Consider the following 12,896-nt stretch of genomic DNA (forward strand, 5'->3'; position numbering starts at 1 on the left):
GAGTTCCTGGGCCATGCATTGTTGAAAGTCAGGGCAAAGGAATGCGTGGCCCTGGGGGGCAGTGGCCTTGTCTCTGTCTGCGCTTGGCTCTTTTTCTCTGGGCTCCAGGGCTCTGTGTCGCTTCAGTCAGGACTGGTGACCGCCACTGCCCCTTTTACCGCAGAGCCTTTGCACACGCTGTTGGCTCTGCCTGGATCCGCTTTCCTTCCTGGTTAAATCCTTGAGCTCTCAGCCACAGGAATACATCAGGCTTCCAGGTATCACACGGCACTGAAAATCCGGAATTTGGGGTCCTTGCTCTCCAAGCTCATTTTCCCAAAGCAGCATCTTCCAGTCCGTTTTCAGGAGTTATGCTGACATGATGGTTGTTGAGGCTGAGGGAGCGGTGTGAGAGCCAGACTCTGAGCCAGGTAGATTGCCCATGACCCTCCAGCCCTGGGTGCCAAAGCCACCTGCCGTTAGGATATCTCCCTGGATGTTGGCACCTAACTGCCTTTGATCACTGCTGTACTTTGGTGTGTCATACTGATGTCTGTCTCCTCACTCGACAGTGTGCTCTCCAGGCCGGGATCTGTCTGGGCCGTTCACTCTTGTCTCCATGCTGCCCTGGCCTTTGGGGTCTCAACTCAGGACCCCACTACCACATTGGTTTGCAAATCTGAGTGCAGCCTTAGTTGCCCGATGGAGGAGCCGGAGGTGGGATGTAAAGACCCAAGAATAGGGGTTTGCACAGATACTATACACACTGCACATCGGGTGTGTGCAGAGGTGTCCCAGGTGGTACACTTCCAGGTGTGCCTTTGTGTTGGGGTGCCTAGAGGCACAGACCTTTGAGTGCTGGGTCCCTGCTGTGAGCGTGTGTTGTGTGTGTGTGTGTGTGTGTGTGCGCGCGCGCGTGTGAAAGAGAATCCCTGAGATACTGAGAAAGATTGTGAGTGAGTGCATGTTTGAGAGAGAGCATGAGAGATTGATCAGGAGAGATGGTGAGAGAGAGAGAGACATTGTATGACAGATCGAGTGAGAGAATGGTGGGGAGCGAGATTGAGAAGGATATTGAGAGACAATGAGCAAAAGGAGAGAGAAAGGGAGGGCGGTTGAATTAATTGAATGAGGCCAAGAGAACCTGGTGTCCTTTCCCCACTCATTCCTACAAAGTGGGGTGCCCCCAGAGCCAGGTGATTTGGAGGGCTCTCAGCCTCAGAGACCCTGTGGAGGCCAGCCCACAAACAGAAAAGGCCCAAATCCTGTATTTGACTATAGGCCTGGGGTGGGAGTGTCTGCGATGGTGGGTTCTGGGAGTGGGTCTTGGACTTGGGGTGCCTTCACGGTCCTGAGGGAGCAGGGGATGGTGTTGACCCCTCCTGGTCAGTGTTTCCTGCTGCTCTCTGGCCAGGAAACAAAGATGAGAGCGTGCTGAGCTACAGATGAACTTGAGTGCCTTCTGTGGGCTTGCTCTGCAGGAGCTAGAAGGGGTGGGCAGTTGGGGCAGTGTTCATGGGACCTGGGAGGGGCAGGGCATGGACACCCATGGAAGCAGAATTCTGGAGAGCAACATGGGCCAAGGAATGACTTGGGGTCAGTGGGGTAGTCTGTGGTGCTGACTGACGCGTGGGGCTTTGTTCACCACCAGCTTCTCCCACCTCAACCCGCATCTCGCCTCTAGTTAGCAGATGCTCCCCAGGAGGGGTGAGGGCTGCAGCAGCTGTGGGGGTAGGAGGAGGCTCCACCTGCAGGGGCTCTAGCAGGGCTGTGGGTTGGGATCTGAGGGCAGGTCTGGGAGTTTGCTGGTGACCTTCCACCCAGGGCCGCTCTGGAGGACCTGGCCGTGCATGGTGTGTGGGTGTTGGGGCTCTGCGCACCCTGAGTGGGCATGGGGGTTTCCTGGCTGGGAGAGGGGTGCATGCTCTGGCCGAGATGTGGGACTCAGAGATGGGAGGGGTCGGTGTGGCCCAGGAGGAGGTGGGGAAGCTCCTCCGGAGCCATCTGGGGAGGGATTCTGTGTGACAGTGTCTCCTGGGGTAGCAGGCCCATCCGGAGGCAGTGGGCACTCACCAGGTGCCTGGGTCCTGGAGACGGAGCCCAGGGAGGGTGTGGGGTCCCAGGGAACCTGGAGAACCCAAGAGGGACAGAGCTGGAGCGGCAGGGTGCCTTCTCCCCTTCCATCTTTTTTCTCTGGCCCTGAGCGCCCTGCTGGGCTGCCCTCCCAGAGCCTGGGGGTGGGGGTGTCACAGTTGACCTTTTCCTGTCCTGCAGGGGACATGGGGCCCCCCCCCGGGCCTCCCTGGGCTGGCGGGACTGTGGCCCTGAAACATCTGTACTTGGCAAGGAAGTGGCCAGCAGTGGTGCTGGTGTGCCTGTCACATGCTCACCTGTCACTCCTGTTGCCCCACAGCAGTGCACTTCCTCTCCACACCTGTGCAGGTGCACCCGCGTGCCACACCACCTGCCCTGTCCACGGGGTATGTAACTGTCTCACAGACTCCACCTCCCGGGCCTGAAGCTGCTAGCACGCATCTGCCCAGGCACCTGTGTGACGCAGCCGGCTCAGTTCTCTGTGACAGTGCCTGGTCCATCCGTGTCCCTGTCCTCGGTCAGCCTTGCGGACCCTGAGGGTGGGGCTTGAGTCCAGGAGGGGCATTTCAGCAGGCCCAGTGTTTACTCAGCCTGCTTCAATCCCAGATTGTTTGGGAAACACGCTCTTCCCCCTGAGCCAGCCGCAAGCCTCTTCTGCTGGGCCCTCTGCCTGGGGTCGATTTCAGCCACTCTCCGCTGTCCTTGCAGCCAGATGGGGGCGTCGAGTCTTGGCCTTCCCAGCTCGGCTCAGCTCTCAGCTGTCACCCACCATGTGGTTGACTATGACCCTGCGGAGGGGGCCTTCCTCCAATGTGCGGAACAGGTCTTACGGGGAGTGATGGATGAGGCCCACTGGCCGAGGCGAGTGCGCAGAGAAGGCTCTGTCTGTGAGGAGACAGACTGACCAGGCCAGTACCACATGGACTGGGAGGCAGAGAGGGGATCCACCCTGTCATGTATGGGGGTCAGGAGCCACTCATGTGGGTGAGGAGCCCCACGGTCCTAGGGGAGGACCACAGGAGCCCTGGCTGGGAGTGGTGGGGTCTCGCTGCTGAGTCAGGGGGGAAAGTTTGCATTTAGCTGTGAGGTGGGCCCACCTTCCCTCCCTGTCCCCTTCTTTTTTCCTTCTCACTCTTCTTATTTATTTATTTACTTTTAAAGATTTTATTTTAAAGTAATCTCTATGCCCAACGTGCGGCTTGAACTCACGACCCCGAGAGATCAAGAGTTGTATGCTCTCCTGACTGAGTCAGCCAGGCGTCCCTCTCCCTTCCTTAAAAAAAAAAAAAAAAAAAAAAAAATTATTTAAAGACTGTTATATTTGGTCTGATTGGGGAAAAAAAGAATAACTCACTGGCTTTTGGACTGAGCACCTGGGTGGATGTATTCCCCGTTCCCTGGAGGGGAAGGTGTGGTAGAACAGGTTCTGTGTGGGAGTGTAGATGGAAAATTCTGCTTTGCCATATGGAGGCAAAGGACAGGCACCACTGTGTCTGTCACGTGGAGCAGGCAGTTGGATATTTAAGTTTGGAGCTCAGGGAGGAAGTCAGGGCTGGCGATTGAGAGGTGTTTGAAATCATTGCTGAGATCACGGGGAAGGAGGGTGAGACAGAAAAGGGAAGGGGCCCCACATCTAACTCTTGGCAAGGGGGATGGAGCAGCAGTGGCTGGTGAGGTGGGCTGGCCGGGTAGGGAGGGTGGATTAAGGTGGCATCGGAGAAGCCTTGCAGAAAAAGGGCAGGGTCTGCAGCAGGGGCTTTGGAAAGATGGAGATCACCGTGACCTGAATAAAGCTGTTGCAGGGCAGCAATGGGGCACAAGTAGGCCGGAGCCCCCTGAGCTGAGGGACGGAAGGAAGAGGAAGCATCAAGAGTAGCCAGCTCTTTCAGGTGTATTGGGAAGAGGTGCAGCAGGGGCAGGGGACTTGGGGCAGGGAGAGTTCTTTTAGTATGCGGAGGCCTGTTTGAAGCTCCCTGCCCATGTCCGTAAGAGCATGTTTCCCCCCTGCCATGGGCATCCCAGGGTTGTCTTGCCCACCAGACCCCACTCTCCGAAGCGACAGGGTGTGGGAGTCACAGCTGGGTCCAGCCCAGTCACAGCTGGGTCCAGCCCCTCGTCCAGCATCTGGCTCCAAGGATGCTGGTGGATGCTGGTGAAGGGAATGGGTCGGTACACGTAAAGCACTGGGCACACTAACAGGTGCATAATAAATGCTCAGTAAAAGTGAGTTACTGTTGCCTGGTGGATGGGGAAGCCGCTGAAGATGGGGTGGTAACAGTTCTAGAGGCCACGGTGCCACCAGGGAAGCCTGGCCTGGGGGTGCTGCCTCCAGGTCCCGAAGGATGGAGGGGCTGGAGGTGCCCAGCAGCACCAGGCACGCCAGCTTCGGGAGTCAGTGCAGCAGCCAGCCCCGGAAACGGATTGCATCGCCACCCAGGAGCTCCCAGCTCCAGGGGAAACCAGGAGAGACCCCGGAGGGAGGGGCTACCTAGGGAGAGGAGTCATTTATTGAACCTCACCAGGATGGTGTGTCTCGCAGATTCATCATCCCCCAGCCACCATGACGCATACAGAAGGTGCCAACAACTTTGCGCTGACTGGGGAGGCATCTGGTGGTGGCTCCATGGAGAACCTGAGCCAGAGACTGGTCACCGGGGGCCCTTTTGACTTCCTGTCGGGCCAGAGAGATGTGGATCATCCCTGTGTGAGGAATGCACAGATTCTCTTTTCGACCAGCTCGATGTCCCTGAAGATGCACGTCAGGACGGCAGACGCTGTTGGCGATCTTCAAGCAAATGAACGAGGGTGACCGAATAGCTGCAGACAGAGCTAAAGGAGCCAGACTGGCAGAAAAGCTTGCGAGGGCCCAGGCTGCACCGAGATCCTGGATCCAGAAGCAGCTTGGTACCCGAGGGAACACAGCCCATATAAATGACGACAGCCGGAAGTGGACAATGAGCCAAGGAGGGTGGAAAACTGAGTGCACTCTGCCTGGGTGCAGCTGGGCCAGCTGCAGACGACCAGCCTCTTTAGTGCAGCCTTTCACATCTGGCACAGAGGACACTTTGGTACGATCGGGACCTTCAGACCGGGTCGCCTGCCCAGTGTCCCTGGGGGCACAGAATGAGGTCAGTGCTGCTTGGGGCTGGAAGGCGTTGCTGCTCTACTCCCTGGACGGGCAGATGGGTCTGAAGTTTCAGAGGTACCGACTTGCCCCCTGAGGAAAGCATTCCATTCTGGAGCCTCTGATGGACCAACAGAAGTTGCTGCGATTGTCTTGTTCCGGAACTTCTGACCACGTGATGGTGGCTTTCTGGGGTGCTGTGCAGCAGATCAAAGAGGGAGGTGGAGAAAGGGAGATACCCATTTTCGTCTTCCTCACAGGAAGGCAAGATTGAAGACCCAGGAGGCGGTGTGGCTTCAGTGCCATCAAACCCGTCTAACCCCGATGGAACAGTGGCCCGAAGTTCTCCACTTCATGCTGGCAGATTTTAAGTGGGGTCTGGCTTGGGCATAGTTTTGTAGCAAGACTTCCTTTTTCTCCTTCAATGCCTGCCCCAAAAGCTTTGTGTTCTGTTTGCAAAAATAAATGTTTTGAATCCCATTCAGATAATATCAAACAGCATATGTTTACAATACTAGAAAAGAAAAAAGAAGTCCACAAAGCCGCTTTATTTTAAAATATTGGAGGGTCGGTTCCGGAAGTACAACCTGCCGTGTACAGCCATGTAGTAATGCCCAGTCTGCTCTGTTGGAGGCATGAAGTGGTGTTTGTTACTGTTTGAGACATTATGGGGAGGGTTAATTATTTGTAATGAAAGGTTTGCAGCAGCCTGAGAAAAAAGCAAGTTGCTGTTACTGCTCAGGTGAGCAAACGTAGGATAAAGCGTGTCTGGAGTTTGTACGTGGGTCCCTCTGTGGGACAGTGTCTGTGTCCCTTCAGCGATGCTATGTATGACTTTGCACATGCGTGGGCCCACCTTGTGTCCTAAAACCTGCCCCTGCCCAGCTGGGACCACCTGCTGGGAAGAGGCCACACAACCCGGAGACCCGGAGACCCGGAGACGGGGCAGGATGCGCGAAGACCTCCAGGCCCCTGCTTTGGCAGTTCCAGGCAGACATTCGTCTGGCTCTGAGGTCACAGCAGTGTCCCTGACTCGGGTCAGCTCCCTCCTCAGAAGGGACCATCGAGCCAGCTGCAGACCTTCTGCAGACCTCACTGCTAGGACCATGTCCATTGGATGTCCCTGTGGCAGGTGGGTCTCCAGGGCCAGGGCCCTCTGAGCAGCCCTCCGTGCAAGTCCTCCCCTGGGTCTCATGGCCGTTCTGCGGTTCTCCCCTTCCTCCGGTGCTGCAGGCGCTCCCTCACCCCGCGGTGCTGTGCTCAGCCCCCTTTGGTCCTGATTGTCTCCTTTCTCCGTCCTACTCACAGCTGGGGCAAGACCCTGCCCCATGTCTTCATCAAGAGGAACTGTGGTCCCACGTTCTCAAACAGAAACTCGCGGGTCTGCATTTGTCCACGTCTCCTTGCCACTGTCACCGGGGGAGTGGCTCATAAGCATGTTCGAGACCCCTCCCCCATGTTCAAGCACGTTTGACAGTCTCCCTAGTTCCGTGCTGCTCTCCAGTTTCAACTGGAGTCATGGTTTTCCTTTTCTTTTTTTCTTTTTTTTTTTAAAGATTTTATTTATTTATTTGAGAGAGAATGAGAGAGAGAGAAAGCACATGGGGGGGGAGGGTCAGAGGGAGAAGCAGACTCCCTGCTGAGCAGGGAGCCCGATGCGGGACTCGATGCGGGACTCGATCCAGGGACTCCAGGATCATGACCTGAGCCGAAGGCAGTCGCTTAACCAACTGAGCCACCCAGGCGCCCTCTTTTTTCATTTTATATTGAGACATATATCATGTATGCTGAGGCTAGAAAACATGTAAGTACAATTTAAAGAAAACATGCCAGGGGATCTACTTCCTAGCTTGAGAAAAAGAATATATATTAGCTGAATTCCACATGGGCCCTGCTCCGGGCACACCCCCCTGTAGTTACCCCCTCAGGCATAACCAGCCTGCTGAGTGATGTATTAATTACCCCTGTGCTTTTCTGTATTGTTTTGCCACCAGGTAGTCTTAAACAATTTATTGTTTAGTATTGAAGCTTTGGGACTGTCTTCTATTACTCGAATCACCCTGTGGGCTTTCTTCTGTGTTTACTTCTGCTCAGTCTCACATTTGAAAGATTCATGCATGTGTTTGTGTGTGGCTGGAGTCCTTAATTCTGATTGCTGGGTAATCTCCCATTGATGAGCATAGCGCAAGGGATGTAACCATCATACTGTCGTTGGCTATTTGGGTCCTTTCTAGTTGATAGCTTCTGTAGAGAGCATATCTGTGTGCATTATTATAACTATTATCTTGGTTCATCTATTTAAGAATTTCTCTAGGTTATATGCCAGTGAGTCATATGGTATGTGTAATATTTCCTGTTCCTAGATACTGTAAAATCATTTTCCAAAGTGGTTGTAACAATTTATGTATAACCCAAATTCAAGAGCATAGCACTTTTACTCGCCCTCTTCCTTTTTGCCTCTGCTGTGTTACATCTAATCTATATTATATATGAATTCATCTATGTCACATTTTTAAGGATAAAATACATCATGAGTTTATACTAATACTTCCTTTATATATATGTATATTTTTAAAGATTTTACTTATTTATTTGAGAGAGAGAATGAGAGAGAGAGCACATGAGAGGGGTTAGGGTCAGAGGGAGAAGCAGACCCCCTGCCGAGCAGGGACCCCCCAATGCGGGACTCGATCCCTGGACTCCAGGATCATGACCTGAGCCGAAGGCAGTCGCAACCAACTGAGCCACCCAGGCGCCCCTAATACTTCCTTTTTTATTAAATATTTTATTTATTTGTCAGAAAGCAAGAGAGAGCACAAAAAAGGGGAGCAGCAAGCAGAGGGAGAAGCAGGCTCCCTACTCAGCAGGGAGCCTGATGGGGGGACACGATCCCTGGGCCCCAGGATCATGACCTGAGCCAAAGGCAGACGCTTAACCGACTGAGCCACCCAGGTGCCCCTATACTGATACTTCCAACTCAAATTCAGGGTTCCAGCATTTTGACCTTTTTTCTCTCTCCTATGTTGCACATCGAGTGTTCTGTAACATCTGTGTTTTCTTCTAGGATTTTTATGGTTTCAGGTCTTACATTTAAGTCTTTAATCCATTTCGAGTTAATTTTTGTGAGTGATACAAGATAGGCCCCCAATTGCGTTCCTTTGCACGTAAATATCATTTCCCTGAGACTAGTTATTGAAGAGACCATCTTTTCCCTGTTGAGTGTTCACGGCTCCTTTGTCAAGTATTAGTGGACTGTACATACATGGGTTTATTTCTGGGCCTTGGGTTCTGTTCCATTGATCAGTGTGTCTGTGGCTATACCAGTGCCACACTGTTTTGATCACTACAGCTTTGTAGTATAGTTTGAAACCAGGACTTGTGATGCCTCCAGCTTTCTTTCTCAAGATTGCTTTGGCTGCTCAGGTCTCTTGTGCTTCCATATGAATTTTAGGATTGCTTTTTCTATTTCTGTGAAAATGCCATTGGAATTTTGATAGTGATTAGGATTTAATTAGTTATTAATTACATTGAATTTGAAGATGTTTATTGCATTCTGTTTTTGGTGAAAAAAGCAAATTTATTTAGCACAACTTTTGGAACTACACAAAGTGTAACTGGGTAAGAAGCATTTTTCTTCCTTCTTTTTTCCCTTTTTTTTAAAGATCTTATTTATTTATTTTTGTGAGAGAGAGTGTGCGAGAGAGAGCATGAGCTGGGGGAGAGGGAGATGAAGAGGGAGAGGCAGACTCCCCGCTGAGCAGGGAGCCCGATGCGGGGCTCAATCCCAGGACCCTGGGATCATGACCTGAGTCGAAGGCAGACACTTAACCGACTGAGCCACCCAGGCGCCCTAAGAAACATTTTTCTACTGCTAGTCCATTTCTGAGGACTAAGTCATGAACTGCTCCACTGTAATTAAATATTTTTTGCAACAGTTGGGTGCCAAGTTTAACATTCATTTATTTTCTCCTTTCAGTACAAGCAGTAAAGAACCATTTTCTTTCAGTTTCTTAACAATATGCGGATGTTCAACAAGTTCCTCTTTCACAGCTGAGGGTATGTTGGGTCAATTTGACTGAGCTTTTAATTGTTGAAATTCTTCATCCTCCAATATATCAAATATCTCATATTCAACACCAGTACTATTTAGTATTTCCAGAATTTATTAGCTGCATCCACATTTTGCTTCCTGTTGCTTTTCATAAAGAGCATTACAGAAGCTTTATTTTCTCTAATTTGGGAGCTTTGGGGCAAATTGTATCTAGTTCTTCAGATGTTTCTAGCTTCTTAATTCAATCAAGTCCTCCTGTGAGCTCTCCAGAAACAGAGCTGGGGATAGGTGGGCCAATTGGAATACGTTTTGAGGCCCTGATGAACTTCTTCATCTGAGAGGATATCAAAACTGCTAAACCAAAAATTGTGTTTGTTAAGAATTTCTGCCATCTGCTTGCTGAAACTGCAGCATGGTTCCTAAAGAATTCCTTTCATAAACAACATGCAAGGGGCAATAGGGGTGAATTTCTTCAGGCCTAGATTGAGATCTTTAGGATGCTCATTACCAGTGGGTGGAAAGGAACCTCCTAGGGGGACCTGGGTGGCTCAGTCAGTTATGCATCTGCCTTCAGCTCAGGTCATGATCCCACATTGGGCTCCTTGCTCAGCGGGGAGTCTGATTCTCCCTTGGCCTGCTGCTCCCCCTGCTTGTGCTCTCATGTGCTCTCTCTGTCTCTGTCAGATAAATAAAATCTGTAAAAGAAATTAAAAAACAAAAGGAACCACCTAGATGCATGTCCCTGAACTTTTTTGGTCAACTCTGGGGTATGTGCATCATCTAATTGGTCAATTTTCGGAGAATTCTTGAAAAACAGAAAGTTGGGGACTAATTTCATTTTTTAAAGATGTATCAGGAACAGCTTTAGCTTCCAACTTTATAGACGACACTTGGGGATGTTCTTTGGCTAACTCTGCCGTTACGATGTTCATCTGGGTATACCATGGTGCCCATGGTGCCTGAAAATAAAACACAGGAGGGACTTGGCTCAGGTGCAGCAGTTCCTCAAAATGCCAGGCTGAGCCAACCTCCACCGTGACCTCTGTTGCCTCATCAGCCCTGAGACCATGCTGTGGCCACTAGACCGGATTGAACGTATATAGACTGGCTTTGGGTAGAATGGACATTTTAACAATATTCTTCTGAACCATGAACACAGGGTATCTTTCCATTTATTTGTGTTTTCTTCAATTTCGTTTAGTTTTCAGTGTGCTAGTCTTTCATTACTTTGGTTAAATTTATTCCTATGTATCTTATTCCTTTTGATACAATTATAAATGGATTTTTAATTTCTCTTTCTGTTTATTAGTGTATAGAAACACAACAGATTTGGTACATTTCTTTTGTATCCTGCAACTTTACTGAATTTGTTGATCATTTTTGTGTTTTGGAGGAGTGTATAGGGTTTTCCGTATATGTCATCTGCAAATAGTGACAGTTTTACTTCTTTCTTATTTGGATGCCTATGATTTCTTTTTCTTGCCTGATTGCTCTGGCTGGGACTTTAAATACTGTGTTGAACAAAAGTGACAGGAGTGGGCATCTTCGTCTTGTTCCTGATCTCAGAAGAAAAGCTTTTAGCTTTTCACCATTGAGTATGATGTTAGGGGTTTGTTTCTTTCACTTCTGATTTTGAGTCTTTCTTCTTCTTTTTTTTTTTACTCCAGCTAAAGCTTTAAAATATATCTTTATATTGGGGGAGAGGGAGTAGAAAAGAAAACAGCCCCTATACTGGGCTCTACTCAGTGGCAACTTTTTGTTCCGTAGGGTTAAGAAAGACTCTGAAGACATAAAAGTTGTTTGGAAAAATCCAGGTGTAGGTGCTTTGGATGTTGTTATATGTAGAAGAGATGAAGTGAAGTGTGAAGGCCCCTTACGCCCTCCATCTTGTTTCAGATTATGTTATGGAACCCTGGAGTGGAGAAAGCGCCACTTTCATTCCTGCTTCTTAGGATGGTTGATGGCCACCTAGCGATAAAGAATGATAAGCAGGAAGGGGGGGCGGAGCAAGATGGCGGAGGAGTAGGAGACCTGGATTTCGTCTGGTCTCAGGAATTCAGCTGAATAGGGATCAAACCATTCTCAACACCTACGAACTCAACAGGAGACCGAAGAAGAGAGTAGCAACAACTCTCTGAACAGAGAAGCGACCACTTACTGGAAGGTAGGACGTGCGGAGAAGTGAATCCGAGGCGATATTCGGGAGGATAGATGGCGGGGGAGGGGCCTCCGCCGGCCGCTTCTGGCAAGTGCTAGAGCCGCGGAGCACAAAATCGGAACTTTTAGAAGTCGGCTCCGCTGAGGGATGTCGCTCCAGTGGCTAAGCAGGGGGGGAACCCTCGCGGGACAGTGTGGTCTCAGGACCCTCGGAGTCACAGAAAGACCGGGGGTGCCTGAGTGCGCCAGAGCTCCCAGGTATCGGAGCGGGGAAGCCGGCTGCAGGGTTGGAGCCGAGGGGCGGGCTCTCAGCTCAGGGTTGCCATAAACTGTGATCCGCGGCCCAGTCGGGCCACTGCTCCTCCAGCAGGGACCCAACAAGCGGCAGAGCCGGGGAGACTCCCCTCCCTCCCCCGGGAGGAGCGGCGCGGGAGCGCACCGCAGGGATCTGCTGGGTTTGGAGACTCCACACGGGATCGGGAGCCAGAGATAGAAACACTCGGTCACAGGCCGGGTGAGCACGGAGTACGGCCGGAGACCGGGGAGACGGGAGTGATTGACTGCTTTTCTCTCGGGCTGCACTGAGGAGTGGGGCCCCGAGTTCTCGGCTCCTCTGGGCGGAGATTGGGAGGCCACCATTTTCACTCTGGTCCTCCAAAGCTGTACCGAGAGCTTGCAGGGAACAAAAGTTCCCAAGAGCAAACCCGAGCAGATTGCTTAGCCCGGACTGACAAGGGCGGGGCAATTCCGCCTCCGGCAAAGACATTTGGGAACCACGGCAACAGGCCCCTCCCCCAGAAGATCAGCAGGAACAGCCAGGAAGCCAAGACCAGGTTTACTGATCAAGGGGAACGGGAGAACTCCAGCGCTAGGGGAATACTGCATATAGAATTCATGGCTTTTTTTACCATGATTCATTAGTTTTTCAAAGTTAATTTTTTTAACTGTTTTTTTTTTTGAATTTTTCTTTTTCCCTTTTTCAACCAACATCTTATCAATCCCTTTTTTAAAAAAAAAAAACATTCTTTATTTTACTTTTTTAGAGTCATATTTTATCCCTTCATAGTAGTTACCCTTATTTTTGGCATATATATATATAAGTTGTTCTCTCTTTAAAATTTTGAGATACAGTTTCTTCTAACAGATCAAAATATACCCTAATCACTGGTGTATGGCTTTGTTCTAGTCTGCTGCCGGATCACATTCTCTCCTTTTTTTTTTTTAAATCTTTCTTTTTTCAAACAACTTCTTATCTTATCAATTCCTTTTATAAAATTTTTTATAATTTTCATCTTTACAATCATCTTCCATCCCTTCATTGTATTAACCCTTATTTTGTACATATATAAGTCTTTCTTCCTTTAAAATTTTAGGAGGCACTTTCTTCTAACAGACCAAAATACGCCCAAAATCCAGTGTGTGGCACTGATCTATGCACTAGCCTGATCATAAGTGATCATATTCTGTTTTTTTTTGTTTTGCTCTGTTTTT

The 12,896-nt window shown here is 50.1% G+C and overlaps 2 pseudogenes; one reads left to right on the forward strand and one right to left on the reverse strand.

Annotated features, from left to right (window-relative positions):
* Positions 1 to 681: 681 nt before the first annotated feature.
* On the forward strand, positions 682 to 5,396 carry LOC114224439 (beclin-1-like; annotated as a pseudogene).
* Positions 5,397 to 9,152: 3,756 nt separating this feature from the next.
* Positions 9,153 to 11,134, reverse strand: LOC114224438 (glutaredoxin-3 pseudogene; annotated as a pseudogene).
* Positions 11,135 to 12,896: the final 1,762 nt, after the last annotated feature.

This window comes from Eumetopias jubatus, unplaced genomic scaffold, assembly GCF_037043125.1.
Source record: "Eumetopias jubatus isolate StellerSeaLion01/CBP00866 unplaced genomic scaffold, mEumJub1_p1.0 scaffold_10, whole genome shotgun sequence".
NCBI classification, from domain to species: domain Eukaryota; kingdom Metazoa; phylum Chordata; class Mammalia; order Carnivora; family Otariidae; genus Eumetopias; species Eumetopias jubatus.